The following is a 25083-nucleotide window of genomic DNA, read 5'->3' on the forward strand; positions in this document are numbered from 1 at the left end:
CCAGAGGGCACAGGGCGGTTTCTGGAAGCTTCCCTGTCTATAGCTTTAAAGTGCCTATGGAACGGGGCTATACATAACACTGGGCCCAGTGGAAACGCAGCCATTAGAGAAGCAACACTTACAAAGTGGCTGGGCCTCTGCTAGGCGCTTCTCTGTCCTCCTCGGCTTTATGACCCTATGGTCCTCTCAGACCTCTCAGTGGCTGCTTCTGACCATTCTTTTCGGCCCTGGGGGCAGGGGGACTGCAAGCATGTCAGCTCCCACAGCAGCAGGGCCTCTCCCTCCCACTGGCTGGCTGGCCCAGCACTGTGGTCTTACCAGACTGACTGAAAATCTCCTTCCTCTAGGCTCACAAACATCCTCCTTCCTGTCTTTCTAGACCAAGTACCCATCTCAGGTCTCATGAGGTCAGAGAGGAGGGTCAGGGACAGTCCAAGGATATCTTCCAAATGTCCCTTCGAGGGCCGACACGACTGCCTGGCCACACAGCAGCCTCCTTCTGCTCCCTCTTGTTGTTTGAGGGGTCGTCTCACCCTTGTTGAGGACTCCTCATCTTTCTTTGGTCACTTCCTTCTCCAGCTTGTCTTCAAGACTTCAAAGTCCTGTGCTCATCCTGGTCCAGCCTGTCTCCTCACTGGGTCACAAAGTTGGGAAGCCACTTTGGGTTGAAGATTTCTTGAATGCAGCCACTTGCACTGCAGGAGGTGAGGCAGGACACCAGGCGGCTCCCCACCTGTCTGCCCTAGGTCTCCCTTTTCTCTTGTGCACCATGAACAGGATAGGATTGCTGGTAACGCACACCCTGGGCACCCACATTCAGCTTTCTAAGACACCAGGGTAGTCAGCCCAGCAGATTACCAGGACCAGGACAGGTGGCTACAGCCAGGATTAGCCATGGAGCCAGGAGGGCTGGAGCTGACAGCTGCAGGAGCTAAAGCCTGCTTCTCACCCACCAGAGGCGCCTCTATGGCCAGGAGCACAGACCGGACAGACGGTGAGATCCAGACAATGGAAGCCGTCAGGTGCCTGGCACGAGCAGACCCAGTCAGGCACGCCCTGTGTTGGCCGTGTCAGAGACCGTCTCATCATTTTCCTTAGAGCACGCTCGTCTTCTTTTCTCCCTCTCTGTAAGGTATGTATCAACCTTTGAAGCTTCAAAGCTTAGGCAGAAGAAGGCTGGCTTAGCCTGTGGAACCCAGGGTGGCAAAAAGATTCAGAATGTAGGCTCCCTGTCCCACCCCAGAGGACTTCACCCAGCAGAGACAAGAACAGCTATCACTCAAGGCCCAACAGGACAGGAACTTTTTTTTTTCAAGTTGTGGGTAGGGTGGAGGGAGATATGGCGGAGGGATGGAGGGGGCGGGGGGGGGGGGAAGGGGAAGTGGCTACAGGAGACAGAAATCCCTCAGGAGTGGAACCTGGGTAACCCGAGGTGTGGCTGTAAAGACTCTTTCCTCCCTCACTACTTGCCTCTTCCCACTGGGCAGAGAGGCTCAGCAGCCTCGGATGCACTCTTTTCAAATGGACCCGCAGAAGGACGAGCAAGGTTCCCAGGGCAGACTCAGACGCTGCAGCTCAGAGGAGGTCCAGGAAGCTGTTTCCTCACCAAGCTTCCTGTGACTCTCCCCTGGACTGCACACCTGGTGGCCTTAGGTTGTCCTGACAAGCCTGGGGCTCACTAGGACGCGGCTGCTGGACACTACTGTGATGTACACATCACACTGGGGACAACAGCAAAGACTGTGTGACTGACCCACATGGGTCACAACTGGAATTCCAGAGCAAACCAAGCCTCGGGGCTTAGGGATTCATGCTAGACCGGGGCCAGGCATGGGGAAGGGAATGGGGGGAGGGGGTCAACGGCCGAAGGTCTCAAAGAACTTGGACATGAGAAGTCAGCTCTTCAAAGATAAAATGAAACAATCGAAACCTCCAAGAGGTGAAGAAAGATTCCACGACCACTGAAGGATGAACTGACCAACCAGACAGAATTATTATACAGCCGTAGAAAGGAACAGAAAACGCTCATGCACACCACAGTATAACTGGACCTTTAAAATGATGCTAAGTGGAAGACTCCACCCGTCGAAAGTTGCAGGCTGTTGCAGAGCATTCTTCAAATGTTCTTTGACTTAGGTTGTCCTGAAACAGGAGTGAACCATCCTAACTCTATAAACTTAGCAGCTCATGATGGAGTGAGTCTGGACAAGTAGACCACGGAGCTGAGAAATCCTAAGTCAAACAACTCGAGATGGGGGTCATCAGACAATGCATTATGGGAGTGCCTACCACATCACTTTCAGGAGTGTATGTAAGACGTGTTGGAGGGAAACCGTGGCGGTGGTTACTTTGTGACTACGATGACCTGATGACCTGTACTTTTAACAAAGTCACTCTCAGGAGGTGCAGTACCACCAGGACTGTGATGGGTTAGTGACATGCCTAACTGAAGACCGCCAGTCCATGAATTTACCCACATGACGAACCGTCCGAAAAGTCGTTTGTACCGGAGAAATGTGTACAGTGAGAACATGCTTCTGCATGTTCTCAGGATCAAGGCACAGATGGGCAAAAAGAAACCCTGTGTCAGATGCAGAGGTGGAACAAGGGAGGTCGTGGCAAACGTCCCCAGAGTGTCACCAGCGAACAGCATCTGGTTCCAGGTGCTGAGAACCACAGTATCTGGTAGTGTCCCTGGAACAACACACCATGAACAGGGACAGATTCCTAAAGCTTTTGTCCATGCTTTCAGGATCCTTTAAAACCAGCTCAAACTGGCTGAGCAAACCCTGAACCTAGCTGAGAGAAGGGTGGAGAGTCTGGTCTTAGAACCATCTGGATACAGACATTAAAGAGGGGCAGCCTCTGGCATCTTGTCACCCACTGTGGGGCTCAATGTCTTTATATGCGAGGTTTATCTCACCTGGGTGCAGGTCCACTCAGAGTTAAGCTTCTCACTCCTGTCTTCTAGAGGAATAAAGTCAGACAAGGCAAGCTCTGCCAGAGGCCGAGGTGTGAGTTCAAATGTAGGCTTCGGCCCAACAGCTACTTGGGAAGTGGAAGAAGGGTCCCATAAATTGTTGTGGTGAGTGGGGTTAGAAGGGAGGGGTCTTTCTTGTCAGGTAGAGTACAAGCAGCTGCTCTGCTCCGTGCCTTGAACCCGGTTGCTCAGTGGAGATGCCACCCCATTCACTGAGTAGACTTATATGGCCCAAGCCTGTAGCCTCAGGCCTTGATGGCCCCAGCCTGAGCACAGTTCTGCTGGTCAGCTGGCCTTTGCTGCTGGGTGCTTCCTGGACCATCTCCCAGTCTGCTCTGAACTGAAGACAGAACAGGTCCAACATGGCAGGGATGGGCTGTCCACAGGGAGGTGGGTTGTCATGTCCAAAAGAGCCCCGGGGTCCTCAGTTTGAAAACCACTAATGTGGATACCTAAAGAACTTCCAGGGGTTATCTGGAGTAAGGCCAAGTTCTACAATCCACTGAAACTCAGCACCCCAGGTTGGGTCAAGGACTCCACAGGGACTTGTACGCAGACTACCCTGCAGAGGACGCCAAACTCTCCTGAAACCAAGAGATCAAAAGCCACGCAGGAGTCAGGTGCTCAGCATCCTCCAGAGCCAGTGGCTCACCAACAGCCCCTCAGCATTCTGTTACTGCCCAACAGTTGCTTCTTGTGCTGGGCCCCATCAGAACCTTCTCTGGCTTTGCTACATCTGAGCTCATGGATATTTGGGGGATCCTGGCTAATGCCGCTGAGTTCAGATGACCCAGTGTGGGTTGATCTCTCCCAGCAGCTGGCCCTGATTTAAAGATGTTGAACTTGGAGGCACTAGTTTCTCATCTGGAAAAGGGCAGCTTGAGTGACTGCTTAGCCCAAGGCGCCTGGCCCTGAGAGAGACCAATCAACTGGGGCTTCGCACACTGCTAAGCATAGTACAAGCTTAATTATAAACCAATGCAGAGGACTTTACCAATGCTGAACAAAACCTGAGCTGTCTTTCTACATTCCCCTTGTCAGGATCAAAGAGAACATCACTAAAAAACCCACCCCTAGGAACACTGGTGGTGCACACTTTTAATCTTGGCATTGGGAAGATCTCTGAATTTGAGGATCTATAGAGGGAATTCTGGGACAGCCAGGGCTACACAGAGAAACCTTGTCTTGGAAAAACAAAACAAAAAAAAACCCATTTCTTTCGCAAGTCTCCCCACAAGTCCACCTCAGCACCTCAGTACCAAGATTTCAATCAGCGTAGGAGTGCCCTCTGTCTATAACCTGACCAGGAACTACATTCTAGTAAGTAGCCAGGACCTGCTCCCCCGGCTAGTTGTTAGTCATTGGAAAGTACCTCCACATTCCAATTTCAACCAAGTTCGACAGCATCCACAAGAATTTCACAAGGCAGGTGGTTCCAAAAGCGAGCACATTAACATATGCCCTCCAAATGCCAAAGACATAAAAATCCATCAAGGGCACAGGTTAGACAACAGCTTCTGTTGATGGCTTCTGGGACACATTCAATTCCTTTGTGAGAACTGGCTTATGGTTAGTGATGTTCCACGGGCCTTAAGGCCTTCTTCCAAGGTCAGGCTAGCAGCTACTTTTATAGGCAATCCTTGAAGAATCTGGGAAAGGTGGCTGATGGCTCAATTAAGAGTTCTTCCAGAGGAACCAAGTTTAGTTTCCAGCACCACAGAACAGCTCATAACCATCTGTAACTCACTGCCCAGACATCATACATGCAGACAAAACACACACACACACACACACACACACACACACACACACACACACACACACTCTTAAATGAGTGTGGGTCATGTCAAGGAAGTAGGAAAAGACTCAAGATGTGGTCCCTGAGCACACAGTCCTGGCAGGGCACTGGACAGGGACAGGATAGGTGACCCATCGATGAGGCTTCGGGCAAGCCACCAACCTTCAAGTCTCTGCTTCTGCTACTGCTTAGCGCAGCATGGTGGCCTTTTCAGCATACCACACACCAGGCTCCAGGACCTGTCTCTGCCCAAGGCAAAATGAGCCCCACAGCTGGTCTGCCATACAGCAAAACAAAGGACCGCACTGCAGGGGCACAAGGCCCACGTTTGTGCCTTACTCATAAGTGCCAGCATCTTCCTTGGCAAACTAAGAAATCCCAAGTGGCCAGGGCCATGTCCCACAAAGAATTGCTATGCAAGGGCTGGCAGCCATCCCTGGGTCAGGTGCTCCTAGAGTGAGAGGCAGAGACCTGGTGACAGGACAGGATGCATAGACAAGGGCGACCGTGTGATACTGCAAATCCTGAAGGGCAGCCTCACTTCTCAAGGTCTGGTTCCCAGGCCCTGCTGGGATAAGACTCTGGATCTTTCCAACTGCCTAGCCCCTTGCTTCCCCATCAAGCCTGAGCACACATTCGATTCCCTTGTAGTCCTTGAGAATCTTCCGAGACTCTGCATTCCTGTTTGCTGATGGGGAAAATATCCAAGGAAACTAGTCTATGCAAATGTTACATTAATCTATGTAAATCCACACTAATTTATGCAAATGCTATTATGGCTAGAACAAAAAAAAAAATTGCCTGTACTTAGAGGACAACTGTTTTGTTTTTGAGAGAGTTTTACTATGTGTGCCTATAGGAACCCCACCTGGCCTGAACTTACAGAGATCTTTCTGCCTCTGTCTACCAAGAGCTGAGATTGCAGGTATGGGCCATCACCCCCAGCTTTAAGAAGAGCAGCTATCCATTCTTTGCATAGATAATTTTAATAATTCAAGAATGAAATACAGGGATAGATACGCAGCTCAAGTGGGAGAGTATTTGCCCAGCATGTGCAAAGCCCCGGGTTCAATTGTCAGTCCAGTCCCTGGTTCTGCGTGACAGTCATGGTGCCCATGCCTATAAACCCAGCACTCTGGAGAGGGAGGGCTGAGAATCAGAGGCCAGAGTCGTCCTTGGCCACATAGCCAGTCAGAGCTAACCTGGCCCATGTGAGGCTCTAGCTAAACAAACAAATACAATCCGTCCTCCTTACCAGAGTGCTCTCATCCAGGAATCCAAACAACCAAAAAACAGGCTCTAGGTCAGGGGTTAATTCAGAGACTCATGACTGGTCAACATGCTGAGAACAACCGATTGTGATAACCCAGCCCTGGATGGGGAAATTTATATCAGTCTTCCCCCAAGATCCGGGGGATCATCAGGGACGAGAGGGTCAGAAAGAAAGAAAAGTAGGAAGGCGAGGAGGGATGCTGGGAAATGCTGCCTTCCGGCGTCACTTAGCACACTCACGCACAGACACAAGTTGAGGTTACCTCTCCTGGTAGGGAGGACATACCCTGGGGGCTGGTCTCACATCCCCAGGTGCATAGAACTAAGGGGACTCAGTAAGTTACAAAACAAAACAAAACAAAACAAAAAAAACAAAACAAAAAAACCAACCCCCAAGTTCAGTTCCCAACACAGATTGGGGAGCTCATGCTCTCTTGTGGCTTCATCTCCATGGGGACCCAGCACCTTCTTCTGTTAGCCAAGGGCTCCTGTCTGTATTCAGGGCTCTACCTATCCACACATGAGTAAAAGTGAAACAAAGCTTTAAAAAATTGTCTATACGAGACATTTACAGTTTTTCTTCAGGGTTATATCCTCCTAGAGCATGCAGTGTCAAAAAGCAGCTACCATTTGCCCTGTGTCAGGTACCTGGAGTCACACAGGGCTGCAGTGGGGTAGGCTGGAGGACGTCGGTTACAGACTGGAGAGTCTGAAGGGGTTCTGGGTCCCATTATCCACCCTGTGGCTCCCACGTGAGCTGTACGGACTGTCTACGTGTTTTTCCTAAATGTCAGTCTCCTCAGTCTGCTTTAAACAAGGAACTCTGAGCCTGGGGCTGGGAATGAGAGTGTCTCAATGGACTGGAAGGGTCTTCCGAGTCCAAGACAAGTCATCAAGACATTCTAAGGCCCTTAATAAAAACAACACTGGAATTTTTCTTCCTCTACAACCCGCTACCCCCCACCAGAGCCTCAAGTATGAAGAGAATGTCTTCCCTGTCCTCAGGGCACACCTGCTTGAAGGAGGTTGAAGAGGCTGTCACGAGGGCAGCCTCCTAGAGACCGTGAGTAGGTTTAGACTCCTTTCTTGGTCCAGGCTCTCCAGCCCCCCACCCCCAACCCCTCCTGATCTGGCCCACCTTTAGTTGAAGTCCTTTACTGACTGCAGATACACAGATGTTGTGGCTGTCTCAAGGCAGAGGTTTTGGAAGATACCAAGAACAACCTCCCGTAGCCACTGCAGGCCATGGGCCTCCTTAATCACCTGCCAGAAGCTGTGAGGTCACACTGGATCCCTAGAGAGGCTCACAGGCACCCTGAGGGGAGAGACTCAGCACTTGAACGTGGGTTGGAGATGGTCTGAGCTGACTGAAGGCTTCATGCTGGTCAGGCTGTGGGAATCAGCTATTATGACTGATCAGGTATTATGTCTGAGAGTCCCTATCTCCTGCCCTGTGTCCTGATCCTAATTCCCAGCTCAATAGTAAGTCCATGACTTTGTCCTAGAAAGCCACACCTCCCAAAGGTCCTATCACTCTGCCGTGGCACCCCAGGCTTCAACACATGGGCCTCTGAGGGGCATTCAAGATGTAAGGTATAACACAGGGTCAGGATTTGTTAGAGACTCTTCCACAGCGTCCAGGCAGGAGGTAGCTGCATAGAGTGGTCTCAGTTGGCCCCCTAAAGAAAAGGTCGACAAGGCCAGCCGCCATCGATTGATGGAGCCCTCCTTTTTTAGACCATATAACGTCTTAATTGTATATCTGACCTTTAAAGACACTTACCATCCCGATATTAACTTCGCCTGTTAACTTGTACCTTGTGGCTCCTTTGTGGTTCTCCACGCAGGTCAGCAAAGCGATGAGGGATACGGCGCATGCGCAGTGGCTCCCAAAGCCTCTGGGTGTCAGGCTAAGAAGTCAGTCAAGGGAGTCCAGAGGGCACACAAACCTGGTGGAATTCTAGGCCTGGCCTTGCTATTTCATACCAACCCTCTGGGCTAAAGCCGGAATGAGGCCCTCTCAGAGGCCCATTTTCTCATCTGTAAAATGGGCACAGCACACAGAGAGCTCCGGAGCCTAAGGAAATCAAAAAAGGAGCGGATGATCATCAAAGCTGCCGGTGTGGTTGGAGTCGCACTAAGACACGGAACAAAGTGGGGGGCCTGGGCAGGGCAAGGATAGGGTGGGGGGCTAAAGGACATACAGGACAGGGAGCTCAGGCTCTCCAGGACCTTAGGCTCCCCTACTTGTTCTTACCTGCTGGGCTGAGCTCCTAACTGTCTTAGGTGAGAGACTGGGAGTTAGACTCCCTGGTAGACAGGGTGGGTGGGGGTGGGGCACACGGCTAGGTAATAAAGGCGTCGAATTTCAAGATGAGCAGCACCTCGCCCTCCTGGACTTGTGACAAAAGCCCAGCAGCCTAACAAATGTCCCGGAGGCTTTAGTCTCCCACTGGCAGGCCCCCGTACAGAACCGCTCAGCAAGTTCAAGGCTAGATCAGGCCAGGTCACACAACAGTTGTGGGCCCGCCATCCTTCCTAGCTGTCTTCAAACTAACTAACCCTAAATTAGGGGAGAGAAAACTTCAGAGACCTAAAAAGACAAACGACTCTGCAGACAGAGGGAGGGCTCTCTTCTCCGTATGCCTGCTGCATGCCTGTGTTTCTAACCCCCTAAGAGCCCTTCCTTCAACTGGCGCCCCCCTCTGTTCCTGTGTGCTGTGTTTCTATGATGTTTGCTGTGTTTCTACGATTTCTACAATGCTACCTGCTGTGCTTAAAAGATTTCTCCTGCCTTTTAGTTCTTTCATTGGCAGAGAAAACGAACCTATCAGGCAAGACCCCTAGACTGTATCACACACAAGTGTATGGACTGGTCACACTGGTCTCAAAGACGACTCAATCACTGCCCCCATCACTTTGGGCAGTCACATGCGTGGTCAGAGGGCGAAATATTTCCACCTGGAACAAAGTGGGATCATAAGCAGCTTTTGTGCCTATATAGCAGGTAAACAACAGAAATGTCCACCAGTGCAGAACTCTGGGCACAGAAACGCTAGGAAGCTCTCTATCACAAATGACCTCTGGGCCAATCAGGCTATGGATGTAAAGACCAGGAACATGGGACGCTTGTTCTCCTGGGACAAAAAAAAAAAAAAAAAAAAAAAAAAAAAAAAAAAAAAATCACAGGAACTGGCCACAATGTATCACAGCCACCATGTAGTCCCTGAACTGCACCCAAAGATGTATCACCTCAGGGTGAACACACAGAGCCTGCCTCACAGCCCTGAGTTCCCAGGTAGGAGACCCCCAAGGCCCACCAGGGGCTCATTTGAGATGGCAAAGCCACCCCAGGACACCTCCTATTTTCTCTCCCCTGACATCTCGCCGGCCCCATGCATCGGGCAGAGTGCCAGAAAAAGCAAACCACACAAATACCACCCAGGAAAGTGCTGGGGCCCAAGAGCGGTCGCCCTTTAGTCTCCTCCAACACAGATCAGAATGGGGCCTGAAGACCAGAAAGACTGAAAGGGTAGAGCAGAAGCAGCCCCCTGCCCCACTGCCTGCTGCGCAACCCTCTGGAAAGCCCTGCGTTCATCCGGAGAGAATGGAACTATAGCAACTGATAATAATTTCAGAGCCCCGCCCCGCCCCCCTCTAGCCAATGCCAGGCCAAAGGAATGTAAGGAATGTGGATGGCTCTCAGCTTGTTTTCACAACCCAAACACATCAGCATCTACAGGGCAAGGAACTGCACTTATAAGGAAAAGGCCTGCTGCTGGCCACTTCCTGGGCATTAAACCCTCAGACCTCAGGAGTCTGAGCACTGACCCCAGGACGGACAGCTCCTGCATCCTTTGTGGTGTCCCAGGACACCCAGGCATTCTCCCTACCCTAGTGCACACGTGGACTCAAACACAGATAAGACAAAAAAGACCAGCAGAGACACAGAAACAAATGCCAATCAGCTTTCCTGGCTTCACAGAGGGCACCGTGGATTTAAAGAAAATGCCTCAACAACTCTCATAGCCAGCGGTGGGCTTTACTTTAAATGCATACGTGATCCAGAATGAAAGATGACACGGCCCAGCAGCTGGTCCCCAACCTCCCTTCACAGCCTCCAGAGCAGGAGCCTTGCACTCAGCAGTAGCCCATTTTTTCCACTGGGCAAGGAAAGACACAAGGTGCCGCCATATCATGTGGAAATTCCTCCCCCACTGACTTTACTGGGGACAGTGACAATTAGTCGTCCTGACAGCCAGATGGGAAAGGTCAGAAACAAATTCAAGAACACAACACCATGTACCCACTAATCCTCTGGTCCAGCCCTTCCTCCTCAACACTCCTGGAACGTGTGTGTGTGTGTGTGTGTGTGTGTGTGTGTGTGTGTGTGTTCTATAACCTCAGGGCCATTGGAACCAACTGCTCATCACAGGACTGGAGAAACTCAGGTTAGAATAACAGTTCCTTTGTGCAAAGGCAGGGTAGCCACTGGCCCTGCCCTATGCTGTCACCAGGGACAGCAAGCTGCCGGGCTGGTTTGTCCATGGGACATGAATGGGAATTCTCAGAAAGTAAACAGGAACGTGGCCATCCCGGAAACACACAGGTGCCAGCCTCAGGCAACTGACCTTTGCCAGCCCGGCACACTGTGAACTGGAGGAGATAAAGGGAGAGAGTGTTGGTTGTAAGGGAGATGCCGGTGGGACTTCTGAAAGGACACGTCACCGGAAACTTCTGAACGTTATTTTATTTCCCCTTGCTTTGGTGAGTCTGTGTGCTGGATGCCTTCCCGCCTCTCTAACCCTGACATGCACTTACTGATCTGTGCATCTCAGGCACCAAATGCTGCCCTACTGGCTGGAGGTTAAAGGGAGCAACCTTTCCAAGGGCCTGCTTACCTGCTGGGGGATGTTAGCCTCCTGATGTCAGAGGAAGAACTCCAAGACCCAATCTTCTGTCCAAGAGAAGAGGGATGCCCTGGGAGACAGAAAGAGCAAGCGTGAGAAGATTCCGAGAGCGGGCTCTGTTGTAACTCTTCGCAGAGGTGGGGGTAGGGATAGGCAGTTAGCAGCAGAACCTTCACTGCAGGCCTCCGAGGGCTTCGCTGCTAGGACACGGCAATCATCTCTGGGTTAACCTCTGTTCCAGCCACTGGTTATTATCAGAGCAGCAGCCAAACCCAGGCAGATTCCAGCTCAATGGAAGCAGCAGTGTGGTTCCCTCCTGACATACTTCAGGTATCTTGGTGACATAGTGAGACAGCCACAGAATGACTAGCAAGAGTAGTATTGATCACCATGCACCCTGGAAGATATGGTGGGGCTATAGGCTTTAGAGTTCCCAGTGCCATCTACCCCAGGTCAACTTTTGAGAACTGGGGTGGATGTACTGCGGTGCACATTTATAGGAGTGCTGCCCTGGGCAACATAGGAGGAGAAGAGTCCATCCTGAACGCCTTCCTACCTCAAATGCATAAATATAGCAGCTGTTATGCACTTAGACCCATATCCATGCCCCATACCTTTACAAACCAGCACCAGTGTCCCTGTCCCTGAATCTATGTAACACACACGCATAGGGCTTCATTTCTGGTTCGATGGAAATACAAATCCCAGATGTACCAAAAGGCGGAAAGCAGAGAAAGTTGCCCTACCAAAGTGCCCCAGGAAATGCCACTTGAGGAACCAGATGGGCCTTGTAAACCCCAAGACAGTGTTTGACATCATAGGCACCAGGAAACCATCACTCAGCTTGACGTATATCACCAGAAAGGGTAGGACAACGTAAGAAGAAATGTTAATACTCAAGAGAGACCTCAATCCCAAAGGAAACCAATGCTAAGGACCACGCAGGGCACTATGGTCTGTCTAGCTGCTGGAGAAGAGACAGCTTTAAGTCAAAAGACTCCAAAGTCCTGGGTAATCCCTATCAGAGCACTTATGGGACTTCACAGTCAGGAAGCTCGTGTCCAAAGGGGATAGAGATGCTGAACACGACAAAAACAGGCTGATTCAGAGGTGGCCACTAACTACCTGCCGTCCCAGTACTGGGGAATGGGAGGGAGAGGTGGCTGGGGGTCACTATGCTGGGATGCCCAGCAGACAGGAGCAGAGGTCATTGTTCATGTCTCTTCCTCCAGCTCTAACTTTCTGGAAACCCAAGGTTTCTGTGCAGAGAAAGAAAGGGTTGTGCAAATACTAGGTTGCCAGGGCCCATCGGGTATCACAACATCAAAGATAAATATGAATGAATGTGGGCAGACCGAGTCACTGTAAAGTCCAGAAGATGCCTACATCTCAACATTTGCTTCAAGAAACACCAATACCATCACTGGAAAGAATCTGGGTAGCCCCCTAAAGACCCCAACACCAAGAGTATAATAGTGATGTACCTTCAGAAGTCTCAAAGCACCAGAACCTTCTCCCACTGCCCAACAAGAAGGTAGGTGTTCACGCCACTCTGGTCATCTCTCATGGTCCCTGAGGACATGAAATTTCTGAGCTTGACCCTACCTGAGTGCTAGAAGGTTGAGCACAGGTCCGTGGCCACCGTCCCACCAAATTCAAACCGGAAACTACAAAGAGACAGAACTGTCCACACCCCACTCCAGAATGGCTAGAAAGTCCCTCTGTTTCCATGTTTTTAGACAACCTCCCCACAGGCTGCATATCCCGGAATGTGACTCCATCTGCAGAGAGAATCTCTCAGGAGGTAAAATGAGATTAGGAGCCTAACGTAGTATGCTAAGGTGATTTGCTAAATGGAAAATGTGGAGAGGTCTTACATTCATAGCAGTAAGTGGACATGATGCAGGCAATGGCCTCCAGCTGACATCGGCTGTCGCAGGCCCGGCCCCTGAGGGAACCTACCCTGCCTCCACACACATGCTAGACTCTAGGAAAACTAATTTCTGTTGTTTGTGTTACCTAGGGCCTTGTGGTGTCCCATTAAAACCACCTACCGGCAAAACATGGAAAGAGGGTCTCAACGTCCTGCCATTCTGGATGCTGCTAAGGGAGACAGACTTGAGATAGCTAAAGTTCTCACACACCCCTCGCTTGATAGAAGTCTTCAGGGAGGTTCTTGCTTGGCTCTCTAATCCAGCCAATAGCTCAAGTTCTGTAGTTTGCCTCAGCAACCCAAGATGGTGCTCCAGCAGACATCTAGGGGGCCAGGTCTCCTGCCTGCATCCTCAGCCATCCCATGGGTAAGTGGTGAGGATCCAGAACAAATACATAAGACAGAAATAGGTGACTCCTTACCCTACATCAGAGGCAAACTACGGTCTGTGGGCTGAGCCCATGGTCATCTGCCTCTGTAGGGCCCACAAAGAGCAGATGCTTGAACAGCTGGGGGATGGGGATGAATGAATCAAAAGTATTTCATGAGGTGGGCATTCCGTGACATTCACATCTCAGTCTCCTTACTCTGATGTCTTGACCGAATAAATGAACATGTCAGCTAAGGTCTCCTCTGAGGCTTCTGTGCTATAACCACAGGGGCCAGCTTCAGAGCCCTTCTGGCCCACAAAGCTGAAAGACCTGTTTCCTGGCTTTCCAGAAATGTTTACAAGCCCCTGTTCCATGCCAGGCTACTTACGCAACAGGCACAGGGCCAGGCGGCTGCAGGCTCAAGCCAGAGGCAAGTGGGCCCCCACCCACAGGTGCGGGCTGGAGGCCAGGAGTGGAGCCAAGGGCAGCCAACACAGAGAGGGCACGGCACGGGAAGAGCAGAGAGGAGGGCGTGGCAACAGAGGAAAGCAAGGAGCAACCCAACACAACTTCAAAGTTAGTATCTTGAGCTGGTTCCAACCTGGAAGGGACAGAAAAAACACCCCAGAGTCCTTCACAAAAGGAGGGGTGCAATCTTGATCCCTTTGGTGACATGTTGCGCCCCTCCCCCCCCAGCCTCCAAGTGCAGGTCAGTATCCCTAGCCTCTGTGACATCCAGGAGTGCCCTGAGATTCCAGGATTCCAGGGCCTGGCTGTGTATTTAAGCCCCCAGCTTCCTACTGTTTGGTAGTCTGACTTGCAGGAAACTGCTCATGGAAGTCAGGGCTAGCTCTTTTGGTAAAGTGCTTGCGGCCCCAAGTCTGAGACCTGAACCTGATCCCCTAGCACCACGGGGGAAGGCCTGCCCGTACTACAGGTAAGTGGGTGTGGTCTACCAGTATTTGGCTTTCACCATTTCTTGAAAAGCTATTTCTCCAGGTTTGATCTGGCTCCTCCATCTCACCACCAGCCAGTCGCTCAGAGCCTGCAGAACCCTCCCAGTCTGACCCACCTCAGACTCTGGCCTCTACTAGCAGAAGAGTTCTTATTTACCTTTGGTTTCTTGAGACCAGGTCTCAGGTAGCCCAGGTTGGTCTATATGCTATATAGCCAAGGATACCAAGGACAATCTCCCAATCTGTCTGTCTTCCCCTACGGCTGAAGACTTTCCCTGGCTATGTCTGTGATCACATTCTAGAAGCTACTGAAGAAGCAAGCCACTTCCCCGGGCAGAGTGCAGCCTGTGCTCCGATTATGACCTGGCAACTTTCCTGGGGGAACCAGTGATGAACCTCTGGGGACTGTGGGAATGGGTAGTTTGTTTGCAAGACTTAGTGTGTGTTTGAGGAAACCATCTGGAACAGGGAATAGGTGACCTTCAATCATGTGTGTGTGTGTGTGTGTGTGTGTGTGTGTGTGTGTATGCATTCAGAAGAGTCTGATGGACCTCCATACCTGTTAAAACAAGGCTCTCCACAGCAAGTCAAACACCCCAACATGAGTTTGTCATCTTCTGCCTTTTTTTTTCAACGAGCCACAGACCACTTGGGCGAATAGTGGATCTCATCTTTTATTTCTTCAAAACAGAAGGTACACAACACTCAGCACCAGGGACACAATAGAAATGTCTCGGAATGCTTAGAACTCCATGTCTTACATCTGAGGAAGGCTGGAGTTCCTAAACACTGGCATGAATCAGAGAAGCAACCTCCATCCTCACCCTGCCCAGGGTTCCTGACACTAAGGCCTGAGAATGTGTCCTACCTACAGGGCCAGTGGACACTTTGAAAATCACTGGTAGAGTGACCCTGAAATGTGTTTTCCATCTGTCCTCTCCACTACAATTACTGTCCTCTGCAAGCCTGTGGGGTAGCTTGACAGGTCACACCCCTCCCCCACCCAGGCTCCATCCCCGAGCACACTGACCACCAGGAAAGGCTCCAATGGCTTGCAGAGGACGGAGAATGCAGAGCTGGGACTGTGAACCAATGCAGTACAACGCCAACATCTGTGACCTCTGTACTTAGAGGATGAAATACAAAGAGAAGAGTCCTTCACAAAGCAGGCTACAGGGACCGGATGTCTGCAAGCAGTGACATAACGAGGTCCTATGTTGTACTTCCTTCCTCCTCCTTCCTTTACAGGTGACGAGACCTCCCAGGTCTAAAAACTGGATAAAGTTAAATATCCTGCCTTAGGCAGATGAAGGCAGCTGTGGCCGGGTCTCCATGGAACATGGAAGGGGCTGCGAAGTCCGGGCAAAGGTGGATGTGTGCAACCTTGGGTTATCATCCATGAGCAGAGACTCAAACCCCAGCCCTGCCCTGGAATGCAGTGAAATCCTCCCGGGTGATAAAATAACATCGGTTATGGCCCCTGAACTTGCCAGTTTTCACAGAATTCTGGCTCCTGCTTCCACAAGCCCTCTCAATCAGCCCTCCTCCTCTCCAGCAGCATAGAAGGGGGCAGCCCAGAGAGCGGCCCCTGCTGGCCAGGGGCCACCAGGACGAGGCTGTCCGCTGGCCTCTTCAGAACTCCTTCCTACACAGGTCAAATCTCCGCCTTGGCCACCTCTGACCTTGACAGCAGGGCAAGGGGCAAAAGAGAAAGAAGTGCAGCCAGAGGCCTTCAACGAGGCCCAAGTTCTTTCCTTGCCTGACTCACTGTGGACCAAGAGCCTTTCTTCCCTCTTCAGCTCTGCAATGGGGGGAGGGGGGGAAGATGAACTGGGGGCTGAGGTGACAGTCACAGTTGACAAAGCCCCAGCCAGACCTCTAAGCAAAGTGGGAAGGGGGCAGCGCCGGGGGTGGGGGGCGTGGGGGTGGGGGTGGGGACAGACTTGCATTCTAAAGACTTGTGGTTGACTGATCTGATAGGTTATCTCAAGCCACTCCTTTCAAATCCACCACGCCCCTAGAGGTGGAACTGAGAAAGGAGAACCCCTGGGAGCCCCAAACCTCCAAGAAGTTCTAAGACCAGTCTGTATTTTAAACTTTTCTCCCAAATGAAGCTTCGGTGTCTAAATCACTCGGAGATGACCACAGCGTTACCTAGAACACAAAGCAACTCTCCCAATCTCATGAAATACCTTTCATGTATTCCTTACTTATGCATTGCGTGTATGCGCGCGCGCATGCGCGTGGAGGCCACCATCAACCTCAGGCGTCATCCCCAGGAGGGTCCTTGTCTTTTGAGATGGGGTTTCACACTGGGACCTAAGGCCAGGCTCAGGGAGCCCCAGAGACCTGCCACCTCTCCAGGACTGGGATACACACGTACCACACAGCACACTCACCTTTTATGCGTGGGTGCTGAGGACTGAACCCGGGTCCTCTGGCTTATCTCGTTACTACATTACAGACTAAACTACCTCTCCAGCCTGTAAGAAATACCTTGTTGTGTTTGCTTTTTTTAAACCTCAAATATGAAATCTTCCTGTCTCAGTTTCAGAGTATTGGGATTAGAGAGGTGTGTGCCACCGCCTCAGACAATGACTTAGTTTTAAGCACACATTGTTTTGTTTTGTTTTTTTTTTAATTGAAAATAATGCACATTTGAAAACCACCCGCTTTGGCTGTCGCTCTGGCAAGCTGTAAAGCATTCTGGGAGGCTTCTGAATCTGTGATCCAGGGCCGAGTGGCCCACCCAGCCTGCCAGCTAGCTTCATTCACCTTGATTACACAGCCTCCTGGCTTTGCAAAGCTGTAGAAAACAGAAGCAGTGTTTCCAGGGATCCAGTCCACACCTGCCCAGTGAGGCTGTGGAGCTACGAACATGGGCTCTGCCTCAGTCTCACTAGCCTGTTTTCTACGCCTCTATTTATTCTCGATTTTCTTCTTCACAAGCCCCATTAATTAGGCATGAAAGGTTAGGCCACTATAACGAGGTTCCTGCCCCACACAGCTAGGGAGCATTTGGCTCCCAGGGATGTGAAGTTACAGAGGGCTGTGTCACCTCACAGTCCTCATCAGCTCCCTTTCCTCCTTGCCTCTGTGAAGCAGCAATTTGGCAAGATTAGCAAGTGTGCTGGAAATCAGAGGGGGCGGTGGGGGGGTAGAACAAGAAGGATGAAAGTTGCCTTCACGCTTTAGCTTTAGCAGGAGACAAAAAGACAAAAAAAAAAAAAAAAAAAAAAAAAAAAAAAACGGCACCGGCCTCCTGGAATGACAAGGACTGTGAGCCAGCGGGGAGGACAGGCTCTTCTGAGCTGCCGCAAACTTTACCCCTCTCCCTGATCTTCTCTGCGTTGTCACAGCCATGGCCTGGAGTCACCTGTGCCCAAGCCCACTGGATGGAGAAGAAACACTCCCTTTGAGGGCTGTTCTTGGCTGTCAGTTTGAATGAACTACGATCCGAGCTGCTGGGCACACCTGCGAGGGATTTTTCTAGATTGAATGATTTGAAGTGGAAGAGCTACCTTAACTCTGGGACACGCTTTCTAGTGCCTATCTATCCGTCTAGTCCTATACAGAGGACGAAGAGGAAGGAAGCCCTCTCTGTGCTTGCCCTCACTCTCGACAGCAATTCCATTCCTTCACTGATATTAGAGTCTTTGCCTTTGGGATTCCAGTGTATATATACTTTAAGATGGGCTGAGGCATACAGCCTCATGCAATAAAAAAACAAAACAAAACAAACACCGGCTTATGTGTTTCCATTGGGAAACAGCCACTGTAGGTCTATAACCTGTACGCCACTCTAATAAATCCCATATATACTCATTCTGCCCATTCTGTTTCTCTAGAGAACCCTGAATAATACATTTCCCTTTCTTACCACCCTCAGGGGTCAGGAAGAAAGACTAATAGGAGCCCATACCACAAGTGGCACCGTACCATAATGGATATCACACCACCGTAACACACAGATCCCTTTTAGGGGGCAGCCAGGCTAAGTGCAGTTGCTGGGTGCTCCCTACAGAGGGTGCTCCCCATGGCAGCACACCAGGCCTCAGTAAACACCCCAAAGAAACCCTCGGGTCCATGCTCCCTGCCCCTCCCCCCCAACAATTCCAAGGCATGGTCTCATAGCTCCTCAAGAAGGTCCCAGCCCAGTTGCAGCCTCCGTAGACCACAAGGCCAATCCTTCAACAGTTCACCTCTTGCTGTTTTCCTCTCTCATCTCATCCTTCTGGGGCCCAAACCCCTGCTTCTGAGAGTAGTCATCATCTAAAATACCAGGCTCTGCCTTTGGGGGATGGGGGTGAGGTTCACAGTCTGGAACAGATGAGAAATATACAGCTGGCTCTAGGTCACTGGGTTGGCTTTTTGCCAAGGCACAAATACAAGGCGCGAGTGCGTCTCTCTCTCTCTCTCTCTCTCACACACACACACACACACACACACCCCAGCAGCAGCACTCCTAGCTGGTTCTAGTCAATGCTGGAGGGTGACTTTGTATTGTCAATACAAAAAGAAAAAAAAAATCCCAATTTAGAAAGCCATGAGAATTATTTTGTTCCGTTAATGAGGTACATTTACACCCCTGCTAATCGGAGGGGAAAGAGCATGGGACACCTGTACTCCAATAGATGTTTTTTCATCAATAATACATACAATCACCATGGATGACTCCCAGGCTAAGGCTCACCAGAGGTCATGGGATTGGGGGCTCCCAGCTAGGTCTGGGTGCTAATGCATGGGCCAAGGTCCTAGGCCAATCAGCAGGGAAGCGCACCCTGGAAGGAAGGAAGGCTCTGTCTGCGTCTTTGGGTCCCCTAAATCCCTGTCTCTCCTCTTGCTGCTATAGCACAGGTGTATCCTATGTAATTTTAGGGGCTAGAAATCTGAATCCAATCCAATGAGGTAAAACCAAGGAGAGAGGGTGTGCGAGGGCTAGAGCGACAAACCCTTTCTCTGCCCTTTTCAACTTCTAGTGTTCACCAACCTCCCTGCCTCTGTACCCAAAGCACACTCGTTTAGTCTGTGTCTGTCCTCAGCTCCTGTGGCCACACCTCCCTCTACCATCTCTTACAAAGTCATGTGTTGCATGTAAGACAGAAGTAGGAACCACGCATGGTATGGTTTGGACATGGTGTGAATGCTGAAACCTTAAGTCTCCCAGACTGGAGATGCTAAGGAAAGGTGAAAACCTTAAGAGGCGGGGGCTAGTAGGAGGTAACCGGGTGGCAGTGTCGCCCCTAAAAAGAATCCATCTAGCCATCCTGCAGTGAATCAGGAGATGAGCAAGCTCTGCCCTCTCCTAGACTCTGGTTTTCTGTCTTTCCCGGTGATCTTGCCACCCAACTTCCTACTGCGGTGCTATGCCCCAAAGTGTGCTGTAGATGCTGGCGGGAGGCTCTTGGATCAATTCTCTATCAATTAAAACAGCAAGAAATCCTGATAGCCTAGGCTCCTCCAATCTGCCAAGGCCCCTTTGCTCCAACAGGTAACAATCACAAAGACCAGGGTCCGGGTATCTTTTGGGACACACACTCTATCACACACTCTATCAAACACTGCATACTGTTGCCTCACTTGCCTCTCTCCTTCTTGAACACAGACCTCTCCTGGTCCCCGTACCTATAGGATGAATGTTCTGTGAGACAAGACCTTTGTCCTGGTCTCTTGTACACAAGGAAACCCCTGGATTCTAGCAGGCACTATTGCAAAGATGAATGCTGGGAATTCACAGTGCTCATATATGGACACAGACTGAGGATCTCACACCCTAGGTGCAGACAGGTTGCTGAACCTCGAGAATTCTGGTTGACGGGCGGGCATGTTGGGGGTGATTGTCCCTAGAGTAGGCAGGAAGTGGCGTGGAGGCCAGGAGTCAAACTAACACGGGTCATTTACAGAGAGAGGCGGTCTGTCGTGCTCCCTTCCCTTTGCAGCTACCTTCTAGAAATAAATGGATAAAATTAAATTTTTCTTGTCAACTATCAAAAGGAGTTGTTTGACAGCATTTTTTCCATTCCAGTATCATACTGCAAGGACTCAAAAGCTGGGTGACGCCCACAACAAAGATCGCCATGGAAACCGCTCACCTCCCTCCCGAAAATCATGACTTCACCTCTTGGTCCTCCCAAACCCACTCCAGATTGTTACCGAAGAACCTTTGTGCAAACAAACACTAGCGACTGCCTGAATGGCAGGAAATGTGGCAGCTTTTTTTTTTCCTTCTAATTTTAACTTTGCTCCAGGAATGTGTGTGTTGGGAACACTCAGCCGGGGGCCCGCATTCCTTTGCAGCCACCTCCGGGAGCCCAGAGAAAAAGCAGCTCTCAGGCAGGCCCTCTCGGAGGAGGTTGTACCCACAGACCACACTCTACTCTAGACAGAGCCGAGCCCAGGGCCTAAGCCCGCAGGTCACGGCCGGGAAATCCTGGAAAACAATCCTGCCAAGCATCCCCAGGGACAGGAGGATTCCAGTGAGTCTCAAGTGTTTGCCATGTTCTAGTAGATTCGAAGACTATGTAGGATCCAATAAGAAAAGTGAACCAAAACCATGCAAAGAATCTTCTGGTTGGAACAAAGGAGAATAAGACTGTGAGTTTGGGGGAGGGGAGGCAGGTGTACCAGCATTGAAAGCCTATCAGATACATATCACCCCAGGGCAGACCAGCTCCAGTATCACAAAGTGGTCAGTGTGAAGCTAGGTGCGGAGGAACAGCTCTTGGGTGGGGGTGGGGGTGGGGGTGGAGGTGGGGTGCAAAGGATCCGATTTCCACTGGCAGTTTGCATGCTGAGGCGGACTGACATTGAGGACAAAGCCCTTCCCTGTAACATTCTACTGTCCTAGAGAAGCAGGGCCAAGTCCATAGACAGGCATGCTGCAAAAAATACGCACAGCGAGAAAGTAGGGGAAATTCAGTTAGGCATCGCACAGGTGAAACCAAGGACAGTCTAGCGGGTTAAAAGGAACCCAGCACAGCACAGCAAATGACCACAGGCAACAGAGGTTGAACATTTCTGCGTTTCTAAAAGGAACCCAGCACAGCACAGCAAATGACCACAGGCAACAGAGGTTGAACATTTCTGCGTTTCAGTGGCTTAGGAATCAGGGTTGGTTTAGCTGAGCAAAGACACCTTTTTTTTCTTCTTCTTGGGGGTGGGGTGGGGGGAGGTCTTAGCCTCTCAAGCAAGGCCAAGGTCTCAACAAAACTCAGCAGGGATGATTCAACCAGATCATGGGCAAACAGTGGTTTGTGGTTTCCTTGCTGGGCTGGTGAGAGACCGCCAACCTCACCCCAACCTCAGGGGAGTTTGTGAATAAGGCCAACAAGTTATTAAGCAAGCTCACTCACCTAATCACAGAAGGGACGTTGACCTTTTGCTGTGTTTTGTTTTGATTTGAGACAGAGCTTCATGTAGCCCAGGCTGGCTTCAAACTCCCTATATAGCTTAGGATGGTCTTGAACTTGTGCTCCTCCTGCTTTTACCTGGAGTTCTGGGATCACAGGTGTGTACCACCAAGCCCTGCCCAACAGTGCTGGAGACAGAACCCAGGATCTCCTCCGTGCCAGGCAAGCCCTTTATCAGCAGAGCTCCAGGCTGAAACATTATCATTCTGATGAATTAATTGTATTAGAGGCCAAGTCCAGAGACAGGAAGGAAGAGCAGATGTTGTGGTATACAAGCAGAGGAGGGTCAACACACAACCAGGACAGGGATAGCTCTCCGTCACCAGTCAAGATCCACCAGATAAAAGAACTGACTGGCCTAGATCGATGGCTCAGCTCAGCGTTTCAGAGGACCAGGGTTCGATTCCCAGCACCTATACGGCAGCTCACAATCATCTGCAATTTTCATCATGGGGAATCTGACGCCCTCTTCCGGCCTCCATCAACCCCAGGCACACAGGTGGTGCACATACATGCAGGCAAAAAATACTCATAGGCATAAAAAAAGATAAAATTTAAAATATTTTAGAAAAACAATACATCTGAAACAGGGGGGCAGGGAGGACAGGCTGAAGTCCATCTGTCTGTCCTAGCACTGGCTGTGTAAGTCTGGATGAGAGCTCTCTGTTGTGACTCTTCAATGACCATTCTGACAAGTTCTGCATTCTATTTATATCTAACCAGAGTTTAGGGATCACCTACCTTGGTCCCTTGCAGGGCAGTGACAACAGTGACAGCACAACAGTGACAGCACACTCCGGAAACTGATTGTTCCTGCTGGGCATTCCTCATTCCTGTTTATCTTACTCAGAAAGAGAACCAGGCCAGCTCTAGCCCATACCACTGCCCGGAAGTCCTCTCTGCACTCCTTGCCAAACCTCAACAGCGCCTTGGATTTTTCTCTGAGGCGAGGTTGCTCCTCCCAGGTGGGGTTAGCATACTCTAGGATTGCCCCACCTGTATTAACTACAGGCGCCATAGCCCTAAGACTCCCTTCTTTCATTGCATCAGGACAACCAACAGATGAATGTGGTCCTTGTGGTCCTTCTGCACAAAGGAAGGCGCGCACATTAAGGCCCCTGCTGCATTAGAGGAGGTTAGTCAGCATACAGAGTGAGCCCAGGTCTTGGGAGTTAAACATTTGGTTGTGTGCTGAAGAAAGGGGTGTATAAACAGAATCGGAGGAGGATTAGCTGGGACATTACTCTTCTGTGACCACAGTGCATGACAGTCCAAGGAGTGAAACTCCTCAAGTCCCACAAGACTCAACCACAACACTCAGGCCTTCGTTTAAAAAAAAAAAAAAAAAAGTGCTCCACAAACCTCCAGGCTCTTCCTGGAGAGCTTACCTCGTAAGTGATGTGGGTGTGGGGGACTGTTGTCTAACAGATAAGACCTCAAATGTACACTTCAGTAAGCCGTGTGTTGGCATGAGGAAGAAGACAGAAAATGTGATATCAGGGTTCTGGAAGAAGCCTGCCAGGGTGGGGTGGGGTGGGGTGGGGTGGAGTGGGGTGAATGTGAAGTTAGGGTGCAGCCAGGACAACAACCCCTGGGAAAGAAGGTGGGCCAGGGCTTGACAAGTCTGGCTGTGTATTGGCTACAGTGCCTCGGAGGACCACAAGGACAGAGCGGTGGCTAGCCACCCTGACTGGTCCTCAGCCAGCAACAGTATCATTGTGAATGTGGAAGCTACAGGCTGTCTGCCACCTGTTCCCCCTGAGAAGCTTCAGGTGCGCAGGTCAGAACAGATCAGAGACTGTCGGGGATCGGAACCCAGTACCAGCCCTCCCCACAGAACCTCCCCCCACAAGCCCCAGGCCTGCTCACTCTCAATTCATCAGCCATCTCACCTTAGAAGGTTACGGTGGATAGGGGACACCTGAGAGGCATCCAGAACTCCACACGGTCCAAAGTCAGTACCTGCAGCTGCCCCCATCCCCGACCTGCTGAGCTACACGCTGCATTCTTACGTCACTAGGTCGTTTCTGAGCAGGCAAGCAAGCTCTGAGAAGTGGTGGGCTGGAGGAGTCCAGCATATGTGAGCTGGGCTCTGGAAAGAAGCCTCTTCTTAAAACTAGGAACTTACCTATAAGGTCCTCTCCTCCCTCCGTCTCCGTCTCCGTCTCCGTCTCCGTCTCCCTCTCCGTCTCCCTCTCCGTCTCCCTCTCCCTCCTCCTCTCCCTCCTCCTCTCCCTCCTCTCCTCTCCCTCCTCTCCCTCCTCTCCCTCCTCTCCCTCTCTCTCTCTCTCTCTCTCTCTCACACACACACACACACACACACACACAGTTAGAGAGACAGAGGGGGGTGTTGCACACATAAAAGCTTATTCCTAAGACCTGGGCTCACTCTGTACACCGACTAACCCCATCTAATTCAACAGGTGCCTTGATGCGACTCAGTATCCAGGCAAAGTTTAGCCAGTCAACCAGCAGGAGAGCTAATCCCCTTCGCTTTCCATCCTCCTTCCCCTAAGTCACCGGCAGGATTAGTGAGGACCTTGACAAGGTTCCCAGTACACCTGCCAATTCCCTCCAAGGCCTGGCGCCCTGGGCTCTGGATTTCAGAGCAGTTTATTAATGGCCCATTCTCTTCAGCGCCCTCCTCCCTCTCTCAGGTTCACTCTGCAAAGAGATAATCCCTGCATTGCTGGGAAGCTCCACCACTGCTGGCTGGGGCATTTAGCTCACCTCTAAATGTCCAGGTCAGGACTGAACAAAGAGGCTGCTGATGGGACGAGGAGGGAGGACCAGCTGGATGAGCATCGCTTTGCTGTCGGTCCAGGAGAGGCTGGACCGACCTCCCCGACGCACTGCCTCCCTCTGCTCCTTTCATCCCCTCCAGGGTCCCATCCGGGATATCACACATCATCTTGCTGTCTTGACTGTTTAATTTCCCCATGCATTTCTGTTAGGTGATCCTGACAGTTCTGAGGGCCAGCCAGGTGCTTTAAAAGCTGCTTTGCAGCTGGGAGTTGTCTCGTGATAGTCCTATGGGGTTATGTGTCATTGGCAGGATGATCACACAGGGGCACGTCCACTGTCATCACAGCTGACTGTCAGCGGGGTTTAGCATTGCTAGGTGGACTGTGGGCACCTGGCCAGCATCTTTCAACCCTGTCCCCACGCCCCAGGCCCCTGTCTCCTCTCTGGCTCTATCCTTTTCCACTCACAGATGCTGTTGTGCCACTGCCAGTCAGAGAGACCCAAGACCCAGCTCCCATGTGGATTACACAACAGGAAACAGAAATCCAGGGGATGGAAGCATTGGCTAACCTGCAGGCAGTAATGTGTGAGACCTTTAGTTCCCTCACACCTGCCCTGACGTCTGGATACACTTGAAGCTGCTACTCAACACTAAGAGTAGTCTGCAAGCTCACTGAAGCATCAGTGGGCGTGGCAGGAAAAAATGTCT

At 51.0% G+C, this 25083-nt stretch overlaps 1 protein-coding gene across 4 annotated transcripts in view; it reads right to left on the minus strand.

Annotated features, from left to right (window-relative positions):
• Positions 1 to 25083, minus strand: part of Sh3bp4 (SH3 domain binding protein 4) — a 79788-nt gene that overhangs the window by 37461 nt on the left and 17244 nt on the right. For 3 of the 4 annotated variants that reach the window (XM_052192663.1, XM_052192661.1, XM_052192664.1), the window contains exon 2: positions 10952 to 11030. The gene's annotated coding sequence lies outside the window, so the exon portion shown is untranslated. Of the gene's footprint in view, positions 1 to 7833; positions 8128 to 10951; positions 11031 to 25083 lie in introns of all 4 variants that reach the window. The other variant, XM_052192662.1, reaches the window with a different exon arrangement.

This window comes from Apodemus sylvaticus, chromosome 9 (assembly GCF_947179515.1).
Source record: "Apodemus sylvaticus chromosome 9, mApoSyl1.1, whole genome shotgun sequence".
NCBI classification, from domain to species: Eukaryota; Metazoa; Chordata; class Mammalia; order Rodentia; family Muridae; genus Apodemus; species Apodemus sylvaticus.